A 23,030-nucleotide genomic window follows, 5' to 3' on the forward strand; every position below is an offset into this window, starting at 1 on the left:
TTAAATTAATATTTGTAAATAAATATATTTTTACTATAGGAATCTTTCATGGATAATAGGTTGTTTGATTAACTTCGTGGATTCTTAACTATAGACATAACTAAGTACATAGATCTCAGTTTGTAGGGAACAAAATAGTATGATTAGCCATTAACAACACTAGTATATAAAAATACTCATAAAACATCCATTAGTAACAGAATTAGAAGACAACATTGAAGTAGACATTTGTAATTAATCACCGTAAAAATAAATGAGACTCCATGGGTAAATATTCCAATTTCACTATTACTTTTAGTAAAATTTCATTGGGTGTTGCTTATTCTACTAGATTTCAATTGAATTTAAAATGTTAGTTCTAGACCAGTGAGATGTCTCAGGGAGAAAGGCACTTCTTGTTAACCTAGGCACCTGAATTCTATCCCTGATGTGCTTATGAATATGGCATAGGCAGGAACTGGTTTCAACAAATTTTCCTCTCAACTCCATGTGTACACCTTGGCAGTACACACACATTTATGCATACATACACACACATACACACAGACTAAATATATAAAACAGTTTTCAAAAATATTATTTATCAGACACCCACAGCTAAACACGAAACTGAACTCCTGGAACCCAGTTTCAGAGAGGGAAGAGTAATGAGCAAAGAGGTCAAGACCTGGCTGGTGAAATCCACAGAAACATCTGACCTGAATATTAGGAGCTCATGGACCCCAGACAGATAGCTGAGAAGCCAGCATGGGACTGATCCAGACCCCTTGAATGTGGGTGTCAGTGAGGAGGCCTTGGCAATCTATGGGGCCTCAAGTAGTAGATCAGTATTTATCCCTGGCGTATAAATGGACTTTGGGAGCCTATCCCTTGTGGAGGGATGCTCCTCAACCTGCACACATGAGGGAGAGCCTAGGCCCTGTCCAGGGATATATGACAGACTTTGTTGATCCCCCAAGGAGGGCCTCACCCTCCCTGGGGACAGAAGGGGATGGGGTGAGGAGTTGGTGGGGTTGGTGAGGGTTGAGGGAGGAGGGGAGGGAGAGGAAGCTGGGATTGACATGTGAAGCTGGCTTGTTTCTAATTTAAATAAAAATAGATTAAAAATATAGTTTATCATAAATAAATATTTCTGACAAAACAGGAATCAAATCAAGACCAGATGTTAAAATTTATTTTGGGGAAATTATTGTTGACAGAAGATGGTGTTGCTTCCAGAAAGACAAACAGGGTATGTACTCACTCATATATGGATTTTAGACATAGAGTTAAGGGCTACCAGCCCACAATCCACACCACTAGGAAACAAGGATGACCCCAAGAGAAGAATACACGGCCCCTGAAGAAGGGGATGGGGACAAGAACCCCTGAGCAAATTGGGAGCTCAAGGAGGGGGGGTGGGAAGGAGAGAGGGGGAGAAAGAAGGGGGGAGGAGAACAGGAGAGAACAGGAGCACTGAGACAGGGGAGGAATAGAGGAGGGCAAGAAAGGAGATGCCTTGATAGAGAGAGACAGTAGAGGTTTGGAGAGAGGTCTGCTACTGGGAAAATGTTCAGGGATCCACAGGGATGACCCCAACTAAGAATCTAGACAGTGGTGGAGAGAACGCCTTTAATGCCCTTCCCCTATAATAAGATTGATATCTACCTTGGTTGCCATTCCTAGAGCCTTCATCCAGTAACTGATGGAAGCAGAAGCAGACACCCACAGCTAAACACTGAGCCATACTCATGGAATCTAGTTTCAGAGAGGGAGGATGGATGAGCAAAGGAGCTAAGACTGTGCCGTAGAAACCCACAGAAACAGTTGACCTGACCTAGTGAGAGCACAGAGACCCTAGTAGTAATTCTGGGAAACCAGCATTGGACCAAACCAAGCCCTCTGTATGTGGGTGCCAGCTAGGAGGCCAGGGCATTCTATGGGACCTCTAACAGTAGAGCCAGTGTTTATCCCTAGTGCACAAATGGACATTGGGAGCTCATTACCTATGGAGGGATACTATTCCAGCCCAGATACAGGAAAAAGGGACTACCCCCCCCCCGAAATGATGTGACAGACTTTGATGGTCCCCCATGGAGGGCCTCACTATCCTTGGGGAGTGGATAGGGAGGTGCATTGTGGGGGGTTGGTGGGGGTCATGGGAGGATGGGAGGGCGAGTGAATGGGGGAATTGATATGTAAAATAACAGTGATTCTAAAATTAAAAAAAGATGGTGTTGCCTCATATGACATGTTTAAGTGATATTTCCTTAGCTGGCTCATGTAGTAGGAAATGAATCACAGTTTTAAATAACTCTTCCTTGTTTCCTACATGTAACAGTGTGCCAATCCCCGTGAGGAACTGTAGCAAGAAAGCTCTGAGCTATTTGTCTTTCTAAGTCTATAAGCCAGGACTCAAAAAAGATAAATCAGTGTGATTTCAAAGGACAAGCTTTAATTAAATGATGTCCATAACTCATACTTTGTATTTTTTTTGGAGTTCTTCATGAGAATATCTTTAATTTGGCTTTGGAGCTTGAATGCTTGGATGCATTCACTATAGCTCTGAATTACTTCACAATTTCACTCCACTTTTTCCTATTTTTTGAAAATGCCACATGTAGGATTTCTAGGGAATCTTCTTAGGCATATCGTTTTTATCCAGCTACATTCATCTTCACAATTCCTAAACCGTTTATAATTAAATAAAGCAACTTTGTTTCTAAAATTAGCTGAAAATTTTGTACAATGAATTTTGACTATATTCACCTCTCTCCCAACTTCTTCCAAGTCTACTCTGTTTCCTTACAAAACCAAGGTACTAGCAATTCTTACTATAACATAATTCTGAAGTATTACAACAGAGAAACAAACAAAAATCAAACTTAACTAGAGCCAAATAGGATTGGGAGGGATTTTGCTACTGTGCTGTGTGAGTGTCTTTCATGTCAGTTTGAGGGAGGTTTTCTTTGCTTAGATAATTTCTGCTCATCTGGATAACTCTGAAAACAATTCTGTGATGAGCCAGTTCTGAAATTAACATCAAAAGGAGTCAACAAGATAAACACAAAACTCATACATTGAAAGGAGACAAAAGGGACAATGAACAAACCAAAAACTCCTCCCAATCACAGATGTTCTAACCATCTCTTAATATCAAACTGACACTAAATTTCTCTTTGACATTAATAGATAGCACATGTTGCTGTTTATGTTTGAAGTCATGACAAATGAATCTCAGAACTCAACTTAAAATTATATGCCAAATATATTTGAATTGCTATACCTATAGTTCCATGCATTGCTTGAACCTTCCCAGAGAAGCTTCTCTTGCAGGAGATGGTAATTAACACGGAGTCCATAACCTAGATGGAGAGAGAGAGAGAGAGAGAGAGAGAGAGAGAGGTATGTCTTTATCAAACCCCACCCTCAGGGTTCAGAGATCTATGCAGAAACAGGCAGAAAGGTTCTAAGAGCCAGAGGTGTTGGATGACTCCATGGAAAGAGCATCTTCCAGACACAGCAGTACTGACACATGTATGAACTCACAGAGACCATGGAAGCATATATGAGACCTGCAGAGGTTCAAACCAGACAAAATCCCAGAATTGAAAAGGGGAACTGGACACAAAGTTCCAAACATATTCAAATGCTGTTTGGAATTATTACTTGTTGGGAAAGGGAAAATTAGTTTTCTACAATGGAGTGACACTGTTTATCAACAGACTCCAAGGTAGATTCCCAAGACCAAGAGTCTCCCTGGCTTTTTGTGTGTGCTTTTGTTTCATTTTTATTTGGCATTTTTATACTTCAGTAATGTTGGACATAGGCTATAAATAAACACAGGTCAAGGTCAGCCCATCTACACATTACGGCTATAGGATGATTCAGTCTTTTCTCTCTTAATTATCATTTCTACAATGAGGAGCACCCTGTGGTGGGCCATCTTGTGCATAGATGCCAAGCTGTGTACACATACACAGTCATTCCTCCAATGTGCTAAAGGAGCGCTTTTTCACTTGAACAGATTAGTTATTATGAATATTGCTCTTCCTGAATTAGCTAAATTATGTGGAATTTCTTTTCAAGTGATATGCATGGCAAAATAAACTTTGTAGAGGCATACATAAAAATAATCCTAGGAAAGTAAAAGTTTTACAAATAATATTTACCAAATCAGAGGTTGTAAGCTACTGCCATTACTGGATTGTGATGTGCCTACTGGCATCACGGGCATGTACATGTCAGGATCTGTGTACTTCCTGAAAGTCATGAACAACTCTTAGATGCTTCTACTTCTTCAGTACAGTAATTATATCTGTACTTAATTTTGAGCTTGTTACATATAATATTTTGCCAAGAATGATCATTTGGAGTCATTTTGACACTAGCTTAGCATCATAAATATTGACTGTGAAACAGTGTTGACTGCATTTGCCTAAAATATGTGGATTTTGATCCAATTACATGAGAATTTGAAATGGAAAATATGCACAAATCTCTGTCAGTCCAGGATTTGCAGAGGCGGATGTGAGTTGCCATTGCCAATATACTCAATGCCATCTTTGGCTTTTAGTAGCAGACTAACATGTACCACATGTACCAGTCTAGTGAATAGCTGAATGGCAATAACCAGCATATCAACCCAAACAACGGCAATAATAAACACATAATTTTTATTATGTTTCCTGACTCCTGTTGTTGTCTGGAAACAAACAAAATCTAACCAAAGTAAAACAAATAAAGCTACCAAACTCCAACCACATACCTAAAGCCTGGTAAGGCAGAGTACTCTGAAACTTCTTCATGTTCTTATAACTCTCTTCTATTTCTCCTCCTAGAGTCTGCTGGTCATGGAGATCAGTGATCCTCAACCTGTGGGTCTTGATTCCACTGGGGTTGTAGGTCAGATATCCTGCATATCAAATATTTACATTACAATTCAGAACAGTAACAAAATTATAATTATGAAATAGCAACAAATAATTTTATGGTTGTGGGGGTCACAACAACTTGAGGAATTGTATTAAAAGATGTAGCATTAGGAAGATTGAGAACCACTGAAGTTGAATGGGAACTTCCAGACTCTTAAACAGATTTAACTTTTCTTTTTTAAACATTTTCCAGTTCATTACAAAACTACCATTTTTGCCAAAGCCATTGTTTTCTTAAAGCTGAAATTACATTTTGATTTTTGAAAAATTGAAACAGTAAGTGACATCAACTGGCATCAGAAGGATGAACACAGGAACCTGCATCAGAAAACAGCTCTTTTCTCAAAAGCTTCAAATGCTTATGTAGTTCCCTTCCTGTATGATCTTTCTTTCTTTATTTCCAACCATATTTCCTTGTTGTTCTATGCACACTTAGTCTAAAAACTCATATGTGCTCTGAGCAAGAGAAGAGTCTATGGTGGTCCTGAGGCAGTGACATATATATGATGGCTGTACATTGGCAGTGACATCTGGGAAATTATGCATCAGAAAGCATGCATGTGCAGCAGAGCCTTAGCATGGACAATAGAGAGTGGAGAGTATGGTGTGCCCAAGCCTAAGGAAGGCTCAGACAGAGGAGCAGAGTGATAAGAGTGCATTCTGGTTGGTAGTCAGAGCCCAAGTTGAGGAAAGAGATACCTGGGCAGACAATGGCCACAAAACAGTGGAGGGTGGATAAATAAAGAAGGCACTGACCCAATAATAAGTATAGGAGAAAGGAGAAATGAGTACATTTGTTGCTATCATGGGAGGAATTATAAATGTAATGCAGTAAATTATGAATCAGGTATGTGCAGGAGCCATTATTCTGAATTCATGATTTTAGTATTGGAGTGACTTGGGGAGGATTTTGACTTATTTTATTTTATGGTAATCTTCACACAAAATCATAGAATTCAGTCCAAGCTTCGCAATTGCCTCCCACATATGGAGGGACTAGTTCAGTCCTGTTGAGAGGCTCCACAGCTGTCAGTCAAGACTTCATGAGTTTTTATGAGCTTGGTTCAGTTTTCTCTGTAGATTTCTCCATCATGATCGTTTTCTTTTTTCTTTTTTTGCTGACCTCCCTTGCTCATGTATTCTTCCTCCCTCTCTTCAACTGGATTCCTGGAGCTCTGACTGGTGCTTGGTTGTGAATCTCTGCACCTGGTTCCATCACTTACTGGATGAAGGCTCTATGATGACAGCTGGGGTATTAACCAATCTGATAACAGAGGAAGGCCAGTTCAGGCACCGCCCTCTCCACTATTCCTAGGAGTCTTAGCTGGGGTCATTTTGTGGGTTCTTGGCAATTTCCCTAGTATTGGGTTTCTCCCTAACCACACAGTAGCTCTCTCTATCAAGATATCTCTTTCTTTGCTCTCTTTTTCCAATAGTTTTCATACATCAGTTTGAAGAGAAATCAGATAAAGTCTGCAGAACCTGTTGCCATTTCTAAAGGTGACTCAGCTACTTTCCTTGCCATTAGGCTACTAGTGAAAATTTGGCTATAATTCTGATTTTCAAGCCAAGAGTCTTTCAGATCATATGTCTATACATCCTTAGCAAAAAGTGAGACAATAATCTATAAAAAGGTCTCTGAAGTAATTGACAGTACATATTCATAATTCAAAGGAGGTGATGACCATAGGGCAACAGAACTAGAGATGTAAACTTTTCAAATCTTCACAAAAAACACATCATTGTTCTCATTGCATTGTGATTCTTACTAAATTGGATGCAAAACTTCTGAGAAAACAACCCAGAATCAAAAGGTATGCTGGAGTGGATACTATAGAGAGCTATTACACAGAGACCATGTCCCTAACCTCTAAGTTCTAGAAGCTTGTATCTGGGCTCATTAAATCTCTTATTTAGCCCTCCCTAAGGAAGTTCCAGATAGAACTATACCATTGGAAGGGTCTAGTCTCCTCTATTTCCCTATTTAGTGCAGTGATTATTCCTGCATCTCCTAAACTCCTGAAACTTAGATCATTGCCCAAATTCCTTTTGTCAATGAAGTAAATACATGATTAACTTCTAGTTAAAAGGAACTGGAGGTCAACATAGGCTTCCTTTATACTAATATTTGTGGTTGGGCATTAATTCTGGTGGATTTCTTCAGTGTGTTATAAACCTAGAGAGATCATTCACTGTTCCTATTAACTATTCCACATGAATGCACAGCTAATTTTGAATATAAATAAAGGTGATTTCTATCACAGTACAATATACACAATACTTGATATCTATATTTGCTATCAAAATTAAAAATTTTCCATGTATTTTATCACAACTTGAGCAAATAATGTTTTCATTCCAGAATTATCTACATAGCCATTCCAAAAACTCATCAATATTTTACGCCTTAATAAATTATCAGTAGAAATGAGAAATTACTTGTCGTAGTGAAGTAAAAACATTAACCATCTGCTAAATACCTTAGGATCAAGCATCAACTTAGCATGAACTATGAAGGTGACACCAATTTAAACAGAAAACTGCAAGTGTCTTTTAAAGTAAGAAAGAATTAATTGGCAGAAGTTTGTGGCAGGCATTCTTGGTATCCTGACTTCCTACAGGAAAGAAACCCTCCTTAAATCCCACCAGGATCAGGAGTTCTTCCAAAGATACAGAGACAGGGAGTAAAGTGGGGAGCTTCCAAGAAGCTTTTTTTTTTAAGGTGATGCCCTTGTAAGTCTGGGAAATCCCACTGGAAGCAGAATAGAGTCAGGGAAAATTATGGGCACAAGAGAAGAGAAATAAACTCCTTCACCAGTAATCTGATTGAACTCTCTTGCCAGATGCAACCTACTAGGGCCACACATTTGCTTAAGTCTTTTCTCCTGGTTATAAACACTCAATCCTCTAGGTCTGTCACCAGAAATCCCTGTTGCTCCTGGTTTTGCTGTGTCAGACTCAAATCCCTCTTGGAGGGATCACAGCTCCACATCATAATCTCAGGTATTGAAAAGAGGAAAAATGAGGGGATGTTCCCTTAGAAATCCCTTGGGTAATGAAATCCCCATAGCTCCTAAAATCCTATACAAAGTAATATCAGACTTAATTGTGTTATTTCTTTGAGATCCACCTGTGCTCTTGGATATGTCTTTTTCTTTCCATTTTAAGTAAGCTTTGACAGAGCCTCACACTGGTTCATCCTGAAATGATTTTCTATGATAAAACCCAGGATCATATTTTACCTGATTCTAGATCCCTAAAAGATAATGATAACTCCTCTTGTTGCTGTGAGCAATATATGGAGCTGTGAATTTGTACATTTGACTACTGACATCTCTTTCTCCTCTCTCTCTCTCCTTTCTTCTGCCTCTTAAAGTGTGGCATGGCACCTACAGCAGACATTTTGCAACTTTTCTGGCAACGTCGATGGAAAGAAAGAAATGTAGAATATTGGAATCTGCAATCCCTAGCATCTCTTGCCAATGCATCCTTCAAACTCTTTGTGCCGTTCTTTAAATGGTAGGAAGTATATATTTGTTTTATCCTAGCTATGTCTCAGTTCCTTGATGTTTGTGTTAATTAGCCCCACATGTCATAATAACTTACATAATATAAAGTGAGATATTTTCATAGTAAAATGGAATGTAGAAAGTTTAATCAATAGAGCAATATCACTTAACTATAACAAAAATTTCAACAGGGACTTCCAGTTGGATACTTCTGAGAATATAATGAAGAGCATAGTGAATAAATGGAGCTCAATAAACACTAATCTATCATTAATAAGGGACCAATAATCAAAGAGGCTCTAGGGGTTCAGTTTTCATAACAAGAGTTAAGTCTGTTTTCCCCATACAAATGGTTCTACAGCTCAGAGAATGTCCATATGTTTCATAAATGAGTTCTCTAATGCTGCTTCCAGGCAGCATCCACCATACACACAAGCAGAGGGATATAATATTATTTGTTTTTTAAGCTTTTTGCAGGACTTGATTCTTCACTTCCCTTTAACCCACTTTGAAGATACAATAAAACAAAAGAAAAAATGTGCACACCGGAGCCAAATCACATTGTCTGAGGGGTACAATATACTCATGCAATCAGGAGAACCACAGATATTCTCTTTACCAATTTAGAACACTAATTTGTAATTATAGCTCAGGTCAGTCATACAAGTAGTTATAATATTAAAAGAAAAAAACCTAATTATTTTCCAAACTTGCATAATTGAGGCGTTCCTCATGTTACTCAAATTGTGAAAGTTAATCTGACCCTGCTACTTATTGAAATATCTCAGGAACACTGAATAATGCTTTTACAGGGATCTATGTAGGCACTGGATGTGTGAGAAAAACATATCCAAACACTCTCACTATGCACCACACTTACAAAAGAGGGAAGGACGTATGTGGGAGGCATGCGTAGAAAGTCACTGATATAACTATAAGCTGGACATGCAGATTTCTTTGTCTGTGCTCTTTATATTATCACTATACTTGTGGAATCCCAGCTTCTGAATTTCACGTGGAAATGAAACATTTTTAGCAGGTTCTGGGAAACAGTGTACTTTCAACATCTTTGTTTTAGAAATCTAAGAATAACACTCTGTTCTTTAAATTGTGTATTATTATTATTTTGTAGATCATGTATTGTATAGTCTTTATTTTCCTCCAATATAGTAAACTGGGAGAAATGTCTTCGTGAACAATCACTAGCTTTAGGGGTCTGACATGTCACAGTTATAAACAAGGTCATGAAATGTTACTAAGGGCATGTGCTGGTTAGTTTTCTGACAACTAGACATAACCTGGGGTCATTTGGATAGAAGGATCCTTAACTGACAAATGTTTCTATCAGATCAGCCCATAGATATATCTGTTTTGCATTTCCTGACTAATGGTTGATATAGAAAGATGCAGAAGACAATGGACAATTACACCCCAGGACCAGTGTTTTCGGGGTTGTTTAAGAAAGCAGGATGAATATACTTCTTTTGGGTATATGTCTAAGAGTGGAATTGCTGGATCTTGTGGTAGACTGACATCTGTTCAACGATGTTCATAGCAACACTATTTGTAATAGCCAGAAACCTAAAGCAGCCTAGATGCCCCTCAACTGAAGAATGGATAGAGAAAATGTGGTACATTTACACAATGGAGTACTACTCAGTGGATAAAAACAATGGAATCTTGAAATTTGCAGGAAAATGGATGGACTAGAAGAAAACATTCTGAGCGAGGTAACTCAATCGCAAAAAGACAAACATGGCACGTGGATTTTAGACATAGAGTAAAGGATTACCAGCCTACAATCCACACTGCCAAAGACACTAATAAACAAGGAGAACCCTAAGAGAGACATACATGGTCCCCGGGAGAAGGGAAAAGGGTCAAGATATGCTGAGCAAATTAGGAGTATGGGAAGAGGGGGGAGGGAGCTAGGAGAATGAGAAGGGGAGCAGAGGAGGGAAGAAGAGGACATGAGGAAGAAAAAAGGTTGAGTCAGGGGAAGAATACATGATAATAAGAATGGAGATACCATAATAGAGGGAGACATTTTTGGTTTACAGAGAAATCAGGCAATAGGGAAATGTCTGGAGATCTACAAAGATGACACCAGCTAACAATCTAAGCAACAGAGGAGAGGCTACCTTAAATGCCCTCCCCTGATAACAAGATTGATGACTAACTTTTATGCCATCCTATAGCCTTCATCTAGCAGCTGGTGGAAGTAGAAGCAGACAGCCACAACTAATCAGCGAACTGAACTGAAACCCAGATTCAGAGAAGGACGAGTGAAGACCACAGGGGTCCAGACCTGTGGTGAAACCCACAGAAACAGTTGACCTGAACACCGGGGAACTCTTGCTCCCCAGACTGATGCAGACCCCAGGAACATGGGTTTCTGTGAGGAAACCTCAGAAATCTACAGGATCTCATGTAGAAGTTCAGTACTTATCCCTAGCATAGGTGTGGACTTTGGGAGCCCATTCCATATGGAGGAATATTCACTGAGCCAAGACACACGGGGGTGGGCCTAGGCCCTATCCCAAAGGATATGATAGACTCTGATGACCCCCCCTATGGAAGGCCTCACCATCCAGCGGGAGCAGAAAGGATATGTGATAGGGTTTTAGTTGGGGAGGACCTGAGGGAGAAGGGAACTGGGATTGTCATGTAAATCAATCCTGTTTCTAATTCAAATAAAAAAGTTGAGAAAAAAAAGAAAGCAGGCTGAGAAATCCATGGAGAACAATCCAATAAGCAGCACTCCTCTGTGGTCTCTGCTTCAGTTCCTGCCTCTAGTTTCCTGCCCTGAATTCTCTTAGTGATTGAGGTCTGATCATGATATGAAAGCCAAATCAACCTTACCCTCATGACTGCTGGTTATGGTCTTTATCACAGCAAAAGAAAGCAAAGTAAGACAGTGTGTTCTCTTAAGGTTTAAAATGGACATCTCAGTATCACCAACTACATGTATTTATGTGGCCAACACTTAATTGCTGTTTATTTCATCTTCTATCATTATCTTTTTATTTTTTTCTAAAGAGAATCTGATATCAATTGGCATTAATTACCTACCAAATACATAATTTCAAGCTGTGGTATTAAAAGGTGTTTTAGCTTGATACCTGTAAATATCAATGATTATATATTGAGTGTAAGGAAAGAAAATGAAATAAAACAAAAATGAACTCCCTAAAATATCTAAGGAGTAAATGCACTTGTAGGAAGCATCCTTGGTAACAGACTTTGGAAAAAGACAAATCTGCTGTATATCCTCAGTGTAATATTTGAATAGGAGCTTATGAGGGTTGCTATGACCAAATTTCAACCAATATTCATTTGGAGGAGAATATAACAGTTACTTAAAATTTGCTTTCAATATAAGGTTACACTAAGAAGTTGATCAGGGAACACAGGAGGGCAAATTTGAATTCTGAAGAGATACCATGGAGTGTAAAAACTTAATACTGATTAGGAAAATTGAATAGGGTAAAGTCTGAAATATCTCGATAGTTTGCAAGGAGTTTGGGAAAATGGGTTTCAAACACATTTTTATTTTATTTATTGTGCTATAGAGTTGCATTCCTCAAGTGTTCCATGAACTTTTCAACAATATATGTGCATATTTTAATGTTCAGATGAATTGTTTCATGATCTTAGAACAGTCTCACATCCTGGGCACACAATTCTTGTCCTATTTCACCATCTAGCTCAGTTTATGGATGAACATAAACCACACACTAAATGGCACAAATGTGCTATATGAAAATCCTCTTCATGTCTGGTACAAAACCATCTATAAAAGTCCAATCTATTTACTAACATCCCTTTTAAAAGAAGAAAAAATAAGTCTTCCATACATACCCAGGATAGCTGTTAACAAAAACTTTATCTGAATATAAATATGTAAGTAGCTGAACATGAAAAGAAATGTACTTGACTGCACATGCATACTCTCAATCAAAAGCACTTTATAAGAGCATCAGATAAAACACACTCCCAATAAAAAGCACTTTATAAGAGCATCAGATAAAAAGATATAGAAGAGTCTATGTATAGTGTATAAAATTAGTATTACATAAACGTTATCACCACTGATTCAATGTGTGAGAGAAAGATCAATAGTAACATAAACCAAAAAGTGAAAACATGTTAAAATCTTCCCCTTGGAAAAGACTTTATAGTGTCTATGAAATGACAAAGTGATCATATCAAAGGAAATGTTATTGGTGACTCATTGCCTTCTAGTTCAATCTCAAGCATACTACCTGAATCCACAGCTGATGTCTAGAAAATGACTATGGATGTTATCACTGTCTTTTAAGGAAAACAACACAGAGCCATTCCCATATCCTCTGCTTTGTAGTTGTGCGGTAACATTATCTTAGATCTCACTTTTTCCCGGTCAGAGTAAACAACCAATGGTAATGACATGATGTGTAGTTCACAGAGTAACAAACAAAAACCACATCATTGAGATAATTTCATGACCTGGGCCCATCCTATGACTTGACTAGGAAAAGGTCTGGGGAACTAAATGGTGCTCTTTCCTTGCCTGGCTTTGGGAATGCCTACTATTCATGATAGAGTATACTTTTAGCTGCCGGGCTATCTACGGAAGGAATTCTAGGAAACTGGGGAGAGGATTTAACTTCTGATTTGTACTGCCCCAGCACCTGAAGCCAATTAGATAAAATTGCAGTAGCTATTAATCTTCCTGGGTGATGTGATCTGCAGGCAGGAATAATAAGGAAAGATATTTAGTGGGACCTGGCAGTTTTGATGGTTATAAAAGAGCACATTTTTCATTTAAGTTAAAATATGCATCTCCCTATGATTATACAAGTAATCAGAAAAACTTATATATCTTCCTCAACTGTTGAAGATAAAAGATAGAGTAATAATGTCCTTCCCTAAAGAGATTCAGGTTATAATATGACAAACTGTTCATAGATAAACTTACATACAAAAACAGACTTTGCTGATATGGTTAAATTATGGTTCTTCAAACAGAAAGCATGTTTGGACCACTGGGGTGGGGAAATGCAATCAGAGTGGTCCTATAAAGATGAGGCAGTGTGTCAGAGATAGATCCATGTGGTGGCAGGTGGAAGTGTTGGAGAGATGTGCTGTGAAGACAGAGGAAGAATCCAAACGCTAAAGGAAGCAAGCAGCCTCCAAAATCTGGCAAAAGAAAAGCCGTGTATGCTTGGCACTCCAAAAGGAATCCAGCTCTGTTGGTTCCTTTACTCAGTCCTATAAATGAAAAGAAAAAAAAATCCTTTGGTATATCTGACCAAAAATAACAATGTATGCTGTTTAAGTCAATACATATGACAACTTGCTGTAGCAGCACTGGGAATCTGTTAGTGACACAATTGAATAGATCATCATATAAATGACCACTACTGTCTTTTCCAAAGAACAGCCACTATTCTCTTTAAATGTAATAGTACCTGTATTCGGGGTTATTTCTGAGTTTTAAATAATTAAAGTTAACTCCTTTTGGATGTATGTTTGAACTGTCTTAAATTTAATGAGTATGCATGTGCACATACAGAAGTCTATCTAGGAATCCCCTCAGGTCAAATACAAAACAAGTACACTACATGACTACATAGCTAGTGCCCAGCAAATGGCCAGGAATGTGGTCATGTGAATTATAAGCTGATGGCCTCAGTTATGGCATCTTATATTTTCCCAGAAGATTATATTCATTTTTTAAAAATGTATGCTTAATTTTAAAACAAAATAATGGCATATATAATGTGTGTACATGGAGATACTTGAATTTGGTAACACCTCTAAATTATATAACAGATGAAGTGAAAAAATAGAAACTAGTTCACATCTTCCAATAGGATGGATTGCTATTTTATACCTATATCCATATGATATTTGTCAAAAGATTATATGGAGTATATTTCCATCATCATTTTCCATCATCCATGGGTGTTGGTGGCAGTCCTCTCACTAGTATTGTGTGTCCCTTCCTGAAGGAGGCATGCACTTGCTGTTGGATTGAAGTAGGTGCTAAGAGTGATGGAGAGTGAATGGATGTCAACAGAGCACACCATCCCCCTTGCTCTGTTTTCCCACAATAACAGCAATTCTGAGAGAGGCTGCATGGCCAGCCATTGTCCCACTTTTTTTTTTTAATCTAAATTCTTAACTTACTACTTATATTTACATATCCACCCCCCATTCCCTCACCCTCTCATCTCCCTATGTTCACCACCAACCCCCCCAACTTCTTTCTCCCCAGAGATAGTGAGGAGGTCCTCCATGGGGGACCATCAAAGTCCGTCATATGGCTTGGGGAAGGGCCCAGGCCCTCCTTGTTGTATCTGTACTGCAATAGTATCCCTCCATAGGGAATGGGCTCCAAAAGTCCATTTGTGCACTAGGGATAAATACTGCCTCCACTGTTAGAGGTTCCATAGACTGCCTTGGCCTCCTAACTGGCAGCAACATTCAGAGGGCCTGGTTCAGTTCAATGCTGTTTCCCCAGCTTTATGACTAGGGTCTCCATGCTCTCAGAAGGTCAAGTCAACTGTTTCTGCGGGTTTCTCTCACACCATCTTGGCTCCTTTGTTCATCCTTCCCCCCTCTCCACAACTGGATTCCAGGAGTATGGTTCAGTGCTTAGCTGGGGGTGCCTGTCTCTGCTTGGAACAGCTACTGGATGAAGGCTCTAAGAGTGGTAACCAAGACAGACATCAATCTCATTATAGGGAAAGGGCATCAATGGCATCCTCTTCACCACTGCCTGGATTCTTAGTTGGGGGTCATCCCTATGCATCCCCTAACATTTCCCCTGTGCCAGACCTCTCTCCAAACCTGTACTGTCTCCCTCTATCATGGCATCTCCTTTCTTGTCCTCTATTCCTCCCAGGAGGAGAACCATTGTCCCTTCTTAAGGACCTTTGACAGCCTTGCTCCAGAGGGACCCTGCTGAGATGCGAGGTGAATGGGAAGCAAACCTAGCCTCTAGTAAGTCTCTGAGATCTGGGGGTGCTTCTCCTAAAGCCGCTGAGATTTGGAGATTTTAGGATAATCCAGCAGGCAGTTTTCAAAGTGTGGTCTGAGTAATTGTCTGGGGCCCAAGAGTCCCTTTGAGGCTTCTGGGAAATCCTCTGTTTCCAACAACAGATCTGCTTAAGCTTGGGTTTCCTGCAATCAAAGCACAGTATGACTAAGGAAAGGCAGAAGTGCAAGTCTAGTTGTCCTCTATCAAAAAGACGTCTAAAAAACAGAACACTGCAACACACAGAAAACCCTGTAAAGTATTTAAATGTGACTTGACTTTTCCCATTTGGGAAAATATAGTATAGTCTCTTAAAACAACTTATGCTACCATGTGGTGAATTTGTCACCATTGTGACAAATTCAAATAAATGATACTCTTCTGTTTTCCAATGTCATATACAGTCAGTATCATGAGAAAGCATCCTTGATCCAAAAGACTTGAGTGTCTTCAGTCACCAATGCTGGCTGGGCAAGACAGCTCACAGCACTACCTTCTTTTCTAGTTGCAACCTTCCACAGAAGCAGAGAAAATAGTAATAGCAACCAAAAACAGAAAATTGCCCTCTTTCAAGCTTTCCTAGGTGTCCTCTAGTTTATTACCATTAAGTCTTAAAACTGTGGTTTTTCCTCCTTTGATGTTAATTCTTCCAATTTTTTTCTTTCCCTATTTGTAACACACTTCAATACCACTCTTTTCAAATTCAAGACAAATTGAGCTAGATCAGATCTTGAGAGTGAAATAAAATTCTGGAACTTTTCTTCTAAATGAGAGCCTCTTTAATAGGAAACTTTTACCTAATAATTAAGTCTTAATACCTAAAAGTGATCTAGAATTCTAGTTACAGATCCTGTCCACCAGTTGGCCATTTAAGACTGAGAAAGCTGTTGGGTGTTAGTGACTGGCTGGAAGTAATTCTGTCACAACTCTATGCAGAGCCCCTTGGCTCTTGGAATGGCCCCAAACTATTCTCTATTCCAAAGTCCACAATGCTGACAACTGTCCTCTATCGATGTACAGAACTCCCATGCTCTCGCCTCAAATAACAACTCTCTGGAGTCAGTGGCTCTGTGCTACACCACACCTCCTTCTCACTCAGCCCCTTATGGTACTCTTCCTTCATCGCATGCAGTTGAATAAACTTCTGAACAATATATTATGGTGTGATATGGCAAGCAAAGTCACTATGCATGTTCAAAGGGAGCATCAGCCTTATTTTCTTGCCAAAGGAAAATTTCCTGGAGGAAAGAACGTCGAAGCTAAGGCAGAGTATCAAGGTCAAGAGTGAATGAGAAGAAAGCATTCCAACATGAAGCCATCACCCGAGTCTAGTGGGAGGGAGTACATGCTTTACCCATGTTCCGTTTCTTAGAATGTTTCCCCACCTACCCAACTACCGCAAAGAATCTAGCAGAGCCAGGCAGGAGCATTGCCATGATTTTGTATTCAAATTCATTTTGAAACTTTTCCCCTTGTGCCATGATGTCCTTAGTTCTTTTTTGATTGCTTAGCTCTGTGGCTTTTTAGTCCCCTCTCTCCTAAATCTGAGCTATATGCTGACAAGCAAAGAGTTCAGGAGGACTCCTGGGAAAAGCATCATGTTGAGAGAGTACTGGGTATAGGAATGGTCCCCAAAGGCCTACATGTTAAAGGGATTAAATATAAAATGCTCCATGGGAGAAAGGGAGCAGAGGTTGGTGTGTTTCAAATACTAGTATGCAGCAATATGGGGCTTTTCTGAAAAGACAAGCGACTGTGTAAGAGAGATTATGCACGGATACATATGGAAGCCAGAGGACAACATCAGATACTCTGTAGGAGCTATTTACCTTGCTCTTCTTGTTCCTGAGACTGGTTCTTCCACTGGTATCTGGAACTCACCAGTTAGACCTGACTAGTTGGCTAAGGAGCCCTAGGAACACACCTTTTCCACCTTCTCTGCCATGGGATTACTAGCATGCACTCCTCCACCAGGCTTTAAAGTGGATGTGGGGGAAAACACTCAGGTCCTTATCTTATGTGGCAAGCACATTATCTGTTGTGTTAAGGTATCCCCAGTGACAGTACAGGAGACTTTGTAAGAACTAGAGTAGAGAAACTGTAGCCATCTGTTTTAGTTTGTTGGTTTTACAAAAGAGAAAGTGAACTTTTAACCTTGATAACAGGGGGGCAGTTTTCACAACTTAAATCAAGATGCTGACTGATATCAAGTTTTGCTTTCTGCAGAACCATGAGATGTTAAGGCTTTCTTCCACAGTGGTCATGTTTTAAATAAGCAAACCCATGTATCTTTGATGAATATAATCCTGAGTTATAATACTAGAAGACTGTCAAAAAGCATACCTCAAAATGACAGAGGAAGAACTTGAAACTGTAAATTTTTCCAAATCAGTACTTGAGAAAAAACACTGTGTTGACAGTTTCATCAGCATGACTAGATAACTGAGAGAAACTCTCTCTCTCTCTCTCTCTCTCTCTCTCTCTCTCTCTCTCTCTCTGTGTGTGTGTGTGTGTGTGTGTGTGTGTGTGTGTGTGTGTGTGTGTGTGTGTGTTGTGATCATGCTGTGGAAAGGATAACTGCTTCCACCTTTTAGGTGCTGGGAATTAACTCAGGGTATCAGGTTTGATGGCAAATCCCTTTACTAGCTTAGCCATCTTACCAGCTTGAGAGGAACGATTTAAAGGAAGAAAGATGCATGTTGATTGATGCATGACTCTAATGATAGGTATTCTGATTGGTGGATTCACAGGCTTAAGTAAATTATGATGAAAGTTACAGCAGAAGAGCACATTAGGTAGAGAGGATGAAGAAAGAGAGAGAATGTCTGAGATATCAAGCCATCCCTGTTTCCACCCAGTATTCCCAGTTTGTGGGAAGGTGCCAGTCATGTTCAGGGATAATCATGCCCACTCTTTTGGCAAATCCTCACTGGCAACAGCCTCAGAGGGGTGCACTAACAGTTGCCTCAGTGTTTCTTATTCTAATCAAACTGATAAAGGAAACTGGCCAGTGTAAGTCTACCCATTATCCTATTGGCTGAAACATACCTCTCCTTAATTTCCAAATAAAGACACCACATTAGTTACTCTTCTGTTGGTTGCCATAAAAATACCATGATAGGTAACATATAGAGGAAAGAATTTATTGAGGCTTATGATTCTATCATGGTTGGAGCAGGCTGCTGAGAGCTCAGATTCTTTGATGGAAACAACAAAGCAGAGAGAGCAAACTGGAAATCATGTGAAGCTTTTAACCTCAAATCAGATCCCTAGTTATGTACTTCTTCCAGCAAGACTGTACTACCCAATCCTTCCTAAACAACACCACCAACTGAGGACCAAGTGTTCAAATACTGCAGCCAATGGGGGCATTTCATATCCAAACCACCAAAGATACCAACACACCGACAATTCTGCCTGGCAAAATATAACCATTCTACTCTTAACTCAAAGCAAACTGATTTATTCTCCTACATTTCATGGTTCAAATATTCCTCAAAAGATAAAATATAAGTTTCCTTGGACACACAAGGCAAGCTCTTTGCTGTGAGCCTTCTGTAAAATAACAACAACAATAACAACAAAAGTTACATACATATAAGATCCAGTGGTGCAGACTTAACACTCATTTCTATCTTAGTTAGGTTTTGTTATTGTTGTGAAGACACACCATGACCATGGCAACTATTACAAAGAAAACATTTAATTCAGGTGGTGGCTTACAGTTTCAGAGGTTCCATTATCGTCCCTGTCAATTATCATGACAAGGAGCATGATGACATGAAGTCAGAGGTGGTTATGGCTACATCTTGATCAGAAGGCAGCAGGAAGTTGGCTGACTATTAAACTGTGTGAAGCTTGAGAAACGAGACCTCAAAGTCCACCGCCACAGTGACACATTTCCTCCAACAAGACCACACCTTCTTCAATAAGGTTACTCTTCCTAATAGTGCCCCTCCCTTGGGGGGTCATTTTCTTTCAAACCTCTACACCTTCCAAAGTTCCAGGATGGGAAATTTGGATGTTACAAAGCAAACTGAAAGCACTACAGAAACTGTGTTGAACACTGTTACTCCATCTCCAACACCAGAGTCACTTGATGCTATGGCTCCCAAGGCTCAGACAACCTCATCCCTGTGAACTTTCCACTTGGAGCCCACATGGCCTCTCTCTTGTGTGATTCTATCCTCTGTCTGTATCTTTCCTCGGTAGAAATTCTATGTTACAGGGATCTATAGTGACCTATGGTCTGCAGTATATTTTCAGATTCACCTTCAATGATACATTTTGTCAGAGATCTCATGCAGGGATTCTAACCCTCATATATACTGTCTGACATTCTACACTTTCCTCTGAAACTTGGGTGGAAGCATCCTTGAGCCTAACTCCTGAATTCGATATGCCGGCAAAGCCAACATCACTTGGATGAAGCTAAACATCTACTGAAAACCCAAACAATAGCCTAGACCATTTAAATTAAGGCTTCAGTCACCACTGAGTTCCTGGATATCTGAACACAGCAAAATTCTTCCTTAAGTAGTCCTGTATGAGGAGGATGTCTTAGGGCTCTCTTCTGAAAGCAAAGCCTTTCACTTCAGTTAAAACCTTTATACTCTTGTTTGCAGTGGGTGGGGTCTGACCAATCTCTGAGATACCTTGAAGTTATCTTTCTTACTGTCAAAATGCAAAGTATTTTACTATGTTTAATACCCATGATATATTTTAGCAGGTCCATGTTTAAGCCAGAACAAATCCCAGTATGTAGGGGTGAGTTGAACACAAAATTCCTTCCCTAGGTGAGGAGCAACTGTCAACTATTAGCTTCTGGAAGTGGGAGGGTTGGTTTCTTTATAAGAGTGTAGCTCCTCCTAAGTTGACCCAGCTCTAGTGGGGGGCTACACATAGAAGAATATTTGGGCATTAGAAATTGGACTTGATATGTTTAAATAAAGGACACAAATAAAAATATTATGGAAGGTGGTTAGCTATGAGAGGTGCTGGGGGAATGGTTAGTAAATATGATTAAAACATATTGCATGGAATTCTCAAAGAACTAATAAAATGAATACTAAAAAAACATACTGTAGCCTGAATGTTGGGCTGTCTTGAAATTATTCTGTAAAATTGTTCATCTGTTATATTTATTATCAGCATCACACAATGTTTTAGGGAAGAAACAAGGTGAAAACATATGGTTCTAATCCATGTAGGTATTCCAATCTTCTGAGCTCCATAAGAATTACCCATTAAGCTGACCCATGGCTTCTCTAAACTACGTCTCCAAGTTCTTCTGTATTACTTTCATAAACTTGTTTTGAAGGATTAACCACATTGTGATGTTTAGTTACAACAATATCCCCGTTCATCTAGTACCAATTTTCCATTAGCTTTTTCCATCACAGGCTGAGTGCCCATCAGAAATAATTTTAAAGATGACATATTTATTCCGGATAATGAAGTCAGAGATTTCAGTCCATCATGGCAGGTGCAGTTGTGTGAGGTCAGCTCAAATCCCAGAGGTCAAACATGAAGAGAGTACTTACTAATGCAAGCTTTTTCATTTTATTCTTTTATTCTATCCAGATCCCCAGAATATAGGATGGAGCTACCTTTCATCAGAGCTGTCTTCTCTATGGAAATTTCCTCAAAGATATGTGCTAGAATGTGATGTATACTTATTAAATGCTTCTAAATTAGTCAAGTTGACAATAGTTATTAGCTATCTCAGGTCTTTTGGGCATAGATTCATAAGGACAACTGTCTATTACATAGTAAAGATAAGGGGTATATTTAGGCTATGCCACTTAAATTTAAATGAAGTTATATATAAATGAATCTTTATTACTAAACATTTTCATGAATACTGTAAGTAAATACTTTCAATAGTATTTTTTCATATGATTATTTTTTTAAGTAGAGCCTCACCATGTATCCCTGGCTGGTCTAGAACTCACTTTGCAGATCAGACTGGCCTTGACTTCACAAAGACCAACCAGCCTTTGCCACGGGAGTGCTGGGTTTAGAGTCATATACCCTTATGCCTGGATCTTGGAAATATTTGAAAAAGAATTTCATTAGCTATCACTGAAAGTAGAAGTAAAAAATAATGGGGATGAAAGATATGAAATAAATTAATGCTCAGGAGTCTGGAATACATTTCTCTTCTGGCAATTCAAAGGCAAAATTTAATACAAGCATATAATGCTTAAAGAATTTTGGTGGTGTTTCCTATCATTATTATCTGAGACTTTTATTAAATTTTAAATATTGGTATTTTTCTTATATATATGATATCAAATTTATGCTAATGTTTAACCCATATATATAAATATGCATACATTATTGTTCTACAACTATTTTATTTTCAGAATACTAGTACATTTGTATTTTCTAGAATTTTATTTGCATGTCTTTCCTTTTCTTGAATTTAAAGCAACCTTATATTGAAGTACTTTTTATAATACTAACTTTCCCTGCACAGAGATGATTATTAAAGTTCTTCTTAATACCATGTTTGTTCATCTTTGCTGAGGAAATCACAACACAAGTGTAGTAGGCAAGAATAAAATGCTAGAGTGCATGTAGACATACAAATATCACAAGATTACTACATAGAAGATATATAATTTAGTTAAGATTTTAATATAAATTATTGACTTGTTTAAAATGTTGCAAATAAAAACCTATAAATAAAGTTTTCATGAAAGTCTGTTCATTTAGAATTTTATGTAAATATTAATTCACTCAATCTTCAACCATTATTGTAATTCAATATAATTGGGATGCTTGGTGTTTCTTTCTTCCATTCATTTACTTAGCTCATAAATAAAGTCATGCACAATTATGATACACAATACAGTATGTTCACAATAGCATGGCTAAATTAAACCAATTAATATGTTATATCGCACATCTTCATCAGTTTTTGAGAACACTTAAAGTATACTATCTCACAACTTTTAAAATATAGTATAATGTTATCAACCATATTTATCATGCTCTCAGTAGACGTCAGGACTTCACAGAGTCTATGCCTCTTGTCCAACTGCAGTTTTATATCCTTAAACCAATCATTTGCCCATTTTTAAAAGACCCACATTGAAGCCTGATAGCCACAATTCTGCTCTCTGTTCCCATAAGTTCATCATTTCTAGGTTACGCATAAAATTGAAATCGTGTGACATTTGTCTTCCAGTGTGTCACTTATATATTTATTTTTTTGGCAAGCATATAACTTTACAACTTACTAAAGATGAAATCAAATTTACATGCACAGGTGAGCACTCACTGAAACACATTGGATTCATCACATATTTGAGTTTCAAGAGCAATAATGGCAATATGTTATGCATCAATAGCAGCAACAGGTTTTCCAGGTTCTGCAGTCATTTGAACAAAATTGTAGAGACATCCAGCACACTCCATTTAAAAAAACAAAAAAAACAAACAACAACAACAACAAAAAAGTAAAAAACAAAATCCCAGAAAACAGCACAGTTCTGTTACTCTTGTGGTACTTGGCACCATTTTTTTAAAAAAATTAGCTTCTCAGTCATCATCTGGGAGGAAATCATTCTGAGCAAC

The sequence above is a fragment of the Cricetulus griseus genome, chromosome 5 (assembly GCF_003668045.3).
Source record: "Cricetulus griseus strain 17A/GY chromosome 5, alternate assembly CriGri-PICRH-1.0, whole genome shotgun sequence".
Taxonomy (NCBI): domain Eukaryota; kingdom Metazoa; phylum Chordata; class Mammalia; order Rodentia; family Cricetidae; genus Cricetulus; species Cricetulus griseus.